We start from the raw sequence: 6671 nt of genomic DNA, 5'->3' as shown, positions 1-6671 counted from the left end.
CGATTTTTGACTGGTGGGGATCTAGTTCCTATCAGACTAGTTCCTTTTTGGAAAGAAAGAAATTTGATTCACTAGTTCGCGGTTTCCCTACAGGGATATGTTAGTGTTTGGCCGAGCTTCTCCTCCGACTTGTGGTGTGCGCCTTGATGTTTTCACATAAATCGGAGGGACCTACAGTTTTACGCCGACTCCGAACGGCGATTATATTTTTATGGGAAGCTGTTTTTCATGGCAGAAATACACTCGGAGGTTTGCCATTGCCTGCCGAGGGACGACCGCAGTTAAGAAAAAACCTTTTTTCTATATTTTTTGCGATGTTGCTTTGACCAGGGCTTAAACTAAGGTGCTGATGAGTGAAAGCGCGCACTGCTTACCACTACACCACAGCGGCCGACAATTATTTGTGATTATAAAATTAATTATGCCTAGCCAAGCAGTAATGTAATTTGCAGAAAAACGTGGACTTACGAAGGCGTCTGTTTGTTCCATTCACCAGCGGAACAGGTTAGGCTGAATAAATTGGATATTTCAAATACTTACAGGTCTATTCTGCGCTGGTAATAAAAAGTTTGTAACCGGTAAATAAAGTTCCTGCCAATTTTTAAACCCTTTTCGCATTCTGTGTACTCTTGTAACCGGTAAATTTTGTGACCATCTCATAAGCCGTGAAATATGAAATGCCAGGATTTGCACAATTCTTCATAGCTAAATTGCTGAATATCTTAATTGCATTACCAACGTACCTAGAATCGCGGTGACAAGAACTGGTAGCATTTTTTGGTAATGCAATTTTCCGGTTACAAAATCCTCGGTAACGTGCATAATTTCTTGCACCACCAACTTGGCTCTTTTATTTTTCAAATATAGATGTTTCGAAAGTAACTTTTAATATTATGTAGTATATGTATTGTAGTCAAAAAAGGTAACTCTTTTTAATATTTCTGGCCTTTACCCATTNCACCACCAACTTGGCTCTTTTATTTTTCAAATATAGATGTTTCGAAAGTAACTTTTAATATTATGTAGTATATGTATTAAATATAAAACTTCAAATTATTACCCCTTTTGTAGTCAAAAAAGGTAACTCTTTTTAATATTTCTGGCCTTTACCCATTAAAATAAATCTAAGGGGCGAACACTTCCAATAAGGTAGTGTCAAATCCTCCTTCTCGCTCTTATTACTTCACCTGGTATTATTCCACCATGAATTGAGGCTTTCAAACGTCATCCTATTTTGCATCTTAGTTTTTGTTGGAAGTGAGTGCGGCAAGTAGAATAATATGAAATTACTTATATTTCCAAACATTTTATTGCCTGTTGCGGTTTTCACTCCGTAAGCAATTATCCAACATTCTTCAGAGTGGGATGGATTGGTTCTGGGAAAAGTTATTCCATGGGAAAGTTAAAAGATTTAAATATTCAGTTTCCGCTGTTTTTCTTTCTTTCAAAGTCAAATAGTGAATTGGCAGGTCACTGAAACTCGCCCTATTGTGATTCACACACTTTTCTGGTGACAAAATCAAAGCTTTTTTAGAAGTATTTAATTGACTAGGTAATCGTTTGAAAGTTTATGCCGCCAAAACAAAAACAAAATACATGTAAATTTTTGTTTTTGTGTTCTTGCTATCACCGTATATTAATTCGCCTTGGTTCTTCGATTAAATGATTAAACATTTTTGACAGTCTTAAATATAATATGCTTCTTAAGTCAAGTTTATCACGCAGTTCATTAGCTTCTTCTGTAAAATTATCGTGGAAAACTAAGTTTTGTATATTTTTATAATTGGAAAAAATTTATTTGAAGGAAAAAAATCGCCAATGGCGATTTCCTAAATTTTTACGCGCAAATATAAAAAAAAAAAATCGCCAAATTATCGCGAAATCGCCAAGTCTGGACACTCTAGTCTTCACACCGAGCTCGATATTCCGTAACTCGGTGTCCGGCAATTTTTTCCCATGAATTTTGTTTTTGTAACACTATTTTACACAAAAAAAATACATTAGTACCAAGCTTCGGTGTGAAGACCCATAATATCTACGATGCATGTAACCTGCCTATGTATCGGTGTGTAGCAGGACAACGTCTGCCCGGGCTTATAAGTCTTGAAATAAATTCACGTGGTTTTTGCATTTTTGGATTTACAACCATTTAAATTTAGTGCGAAATCTCTTGACAAAAAAATTCGCCTTTACAAAAAAATTTACCTTGAGGCACTCTCTTTTACTTCTGTTAGGTCTCAACTAGTGGAAGACTGTAGAAGAGAACTGGCCTATATCTCTGGTCAATACGAAATTACCCTAATATGGGTCCTGGGACATAGGGACATTTATGGAAACGAGGCAGCGTTGGACGTGGGCGCCTCGCTCAGGGAGATAACAGCATCAATTACTGAAATCACTCGAAGGCCAAGCAGGTGGAATCTTGCAGGATCGTACAGCAGTTCTAAAACCAAAGCTGTCTTAGGAATGAGCAATGAAGATACTTACAAACTTACTGCAGTATGCACAGGGCACTGACCCGTTGGGGTACATGTCGAAAGGTGGATTACCCTTCAAAAGGTAGTTGCGATGACCCTAGCTCAAAAGAGACAGGCGAACACTTCCTGTGCGAGTGTCCAACCCTCGCAAAGATGAGGCTAAAGACCCTCTGCATTCCTGCAGAATGCACCTGTCTTTCTCTTTATGACGTACTGAAATTCATTAAAGCCGCCAAATGGCTGTAGGTTGCACGAGTTGTGGAACCAAAATGGCAAACTTTCTCAAACTATTAAACTGTCAATGTTTCTATTTACACAAGATTGTTACTGACAGTTTGATTATAGCCGAGCGCACTTGTGCACAAGGGTATATTAATTTTGTTCACATAGCGGTTGTTTGTAACAGCCAAAACGAATCGAGATAGATATAGAAAAATGTATACATAAATGCTCAGAATGAATAGAGAAATCGATTAAACCATGTCTGTCTGTCCGTCCGTCTGTCCGTCTGTACGTCCGTCCGTGTACACGATAACTCGAGCAAAAATTGAGATATCTCAACGAAATTTGGTATGTAGGTTTCCGTTAATCCAAGGTAGGTTGGTATTGAAAATGGGCGAAATCGGACTGTAACCACGCCCACTTCCCATATAACGGTAATTTCCAGAAATACGAAAACTGCGATATTTTAGTAACTACTGAAGATAGTTCACTCAAAATGGATATTTACAATAACTTTCAGACGAAAAATAAGAATATTAAAAATTTTTGGAAAATGGGCCCACTTATGGTTACCGCTGCACCAATTTCTTTCAAACTTGGCATAGTTGTTGGCCATGATACAGCATACTAAATGGCCAAAAATTTAAAAAATCGGACAATAACCACGCCCACATCCCATATAACGGTAACTTTCGGAAATACGAAAGCTGCGATATTTTAGTAACTACTGAAGATTATTCACTTAAAGTTGATATTTACAACAATTTTTAGACGAAAAATAAGAACATTATAAATTTTTGGAAAATGGGCGTTGCCACGCCCACTTATGGTTATATATGCATATCTTGGTAACCGCTGTACCAATTTCTTCCAAACTTGGCACAGTTATTGGCCATGATACAGCATACCAAATGGCCGGAAATTTTTAAAATCGTACAATAACCCCGCCCACATCCCGTGTAACGGTAATCAGTAAATATTAAAGCTAATTTATTAAAAATTTACGCTTGCAACAATTCTTTACCAAGAAATACGAATATGGTAAAATTTTGGAAAATGGGCGTGGCACCGCCCACTTATGATCACATATATGTATATCGGTAACCGTTCTACCAATTTGTACCAAACTCGGTATTTTTAATGTGCTTCCCACATAAAAGCAAAACGTTGAAAATTATTGAAATCGGACTAAAATTACGGCCGCTTTTCATATAACGATAAAATTCAGAAATGCTTGAAACTGCAATATTTCGAAATTTAAGGACACCCCGGCTAACCATCTAGCGGTAGCTTTCGGAAAGGTGAAGAAACATATATTTAATACTTGCGCCGGGTATTTATTGTTCGGCTCCACCCGAACTTAGACTTTCTTACTTGTTATAAACTAAGTTTGTACATAAACTAGCAGAGCACCCGACGTCGTACGGAGTAAACAAATAAAAATATAAAACAGTAATACAAATATTCAGTTCAGCATAATTTAAAGGAGACAAACTATTTTCTTTGTTTACATGAAGGCAACCTTATGAGCCATACTTTTAGCTTTATCCTGCTTTAACTAATATATATTGGTCATCACTTGTACTACAAATCTTGTTCCATTACACTATGCGACAGTCAAAATCGGGATGGGATAAAACCAACGGGAAATGTTATATCGGTCAAAACCAAGTTATACGTGTCCCGGCGTTTCGCTGGTTCACGTCTAGGAATCGAGATATATATATAACTATCATATAGGGGAAATTGTCACCTTTGGTGGTCTTTTTTTGACATAACTCGAGAACCACTAGTCCGATTTTGCTCAAACAATATTTAAAAAAATTAAGAATTACAATTCCTTTAATCTGTTCATATAATGTTTTTCTATATAATCAACAGTTTTGCCGGTAAAAATAAATGTATGAAGAAAAAAAATATTTTTTGCTTAAAATATTAAATTTTTTTAAAACTGTTGATTATATAGAAAAACGTTATATGAACAGATTAAAGGAACTGTAATTTTTAATTTTTTTAAATTTGTTTGAGCGAAATCGGACTAGTGGTTCTCGAATATATGAGTTGTGTCAAAAAAAGACCACCAAAGGTGACAATTTCCCCTATATGATAGTTATATATATATCTCGATTCCTAGACGCGACCCAGTGAAACGCCGGGACACGTATAACTTCTTTTTTACCGATATAACTTTCCCCGGTAGTTTGAACCCTTCCCGATCACTGACCCCTACCATTTGTCTCACAGTGTTATTAACATTAAGTGGATTAAGGTAACGATAAAATTTCTAAATTAAAATTAGTCTACTACGGTATACGGCTGTTTTAGTATAGCTGCACTTTCCTGGTAGAATGCTTAATTCGGAAGGAGTTTTATTCATTATGAATGAACCTTTTTCGTTTAACAGCATCGCGGGACTAAAAAACGATTTAATCTTTCCATTTCAAAATAATCTAAAGACGGTAAGGTTTCAAAAAAAAAGTTTTAAATATCCGAGTTATCTAATAGATGAATACAGATATATATCCCCCTTTTACAAACTCATTTATAAACAGCGTGGCGACGAATAACTGTTACCCAGGTTTTTTTGATAAATAAAAGTGTCCTTTACAGATTTTGCGAAAAAAGTGTTTTATTGTTAATTTTCCACAGATTTTACAATAGTTGTATTAGTTAGTTTTTAAATTTTAATCCTTATCTACATTTGCCAGCAGGAAAGTTCATTTGGCACGCGAGTCATTTCAGGTGCATTTTTTCTTAGGCTTTGTATAAAAAAAGTACAAAACAGAAAAAAACTGTATAAGGTTGGTCGAATGAATTGCCGTCCTAGTCACCAGTTCCGAGTCTATTCGATTTTTGAGTATGAGGACTTATGTTGCACAGAAGGGGAAGTATAAGGGACTCAAAATTGGGAAAATTACCCTATGGTTACAGAAGATATTGAATAAATTAACTGACGAGGACCTGCGTGCCAAATGAACTTTTCTCTCAAAGTTTACACTGCTGGCAAATGTAAATAAGGATTAAAATTTAAAAACTAATTAATACAGCTAAAGTAAAATCTGGGGAAAATTAACAATAAAGTACTTTTTTCGCAAAATCTATAAAGGACTCTTTTATTTCTCACAAAAACCTGGGTAATAGTTATTCGTCGCCACGCTGTATACTTTACTCTGAATACCTCCCATAGATACCTATGTCTGAATACCAAATTTCAAGTTCATGTGACTTATGGTTCCCAATTTATGGCTGATTAAAAATTCCACGCCTACGGGATGTGCGACGCCCCCTTTTATAAACTCAATCATATACACCTTACTACAAGCACCTACCATAGATATGTCTGCATACCAAATTTAAATTTCATGTGACTGATGGTTTTGAAGTTAAAGGTGATACAATTTTCCACGCCTATGGGGTTTGCCACGCCATCTTTTACAAACTCATTTATATTTATCTTTTTATAAGCACCTACCATAGCTATACCCGCATGCAAAATTTCAAGTTCATGCAACTTATGGTTCCGAAGTTATACCTGATAAAAAATTCCACGGCTATGGGATGTCCCATACCCCCTTTTATAAACTAGTTTCTATATACCCTCCTATAAGTACCTACCATTGATATGTCTGCATATTAAATTTCAAGTTCGAGGGACTTATGGTTCCGATGTTATAGATGATAAAAAATCCACGCCTATGGGATGCGCCACGCCCCCTTTTATAAACTCGTTTATATAGACCTTATTATAAGCACCTACCAAATATGTGTATGACTGCAATTTCAAGTTAATGCGACATATGGTTCCGAAGTTATAGCTGATAAAAATTTCAACGAATATGGAATATGCCACGCCCTCTCTCAAAAACTCGTTTATATATACCGTCCTATAAACACCTACCATTGATATGTCTGCATACAAAATTTCAAGGTGGGACTTATGGTTCCGAAGTTATGGCTGATAAAAAATTCCAC

Source organism: Rhagoletis zephyria, unplaced genomic scaffold (genome assembly GCF_001687245.7).
Source record: "Rhagoletis zephyria isolate East Lansing unplaced genomic scaffold, Rhagoletis_zephyria_1.1 Rzeph_scaffold_00545, whole genome shotgun sequence".
Taxonomy (NCBI): Eukaryota; Metazoa; Arthropoda; class Insecta; order Diptera; family Tephritidae; genus Rhagoletis; species Rhagoletis zephyria.
This window is presented reverse-complemented; position numbering follows the sequence as displayed.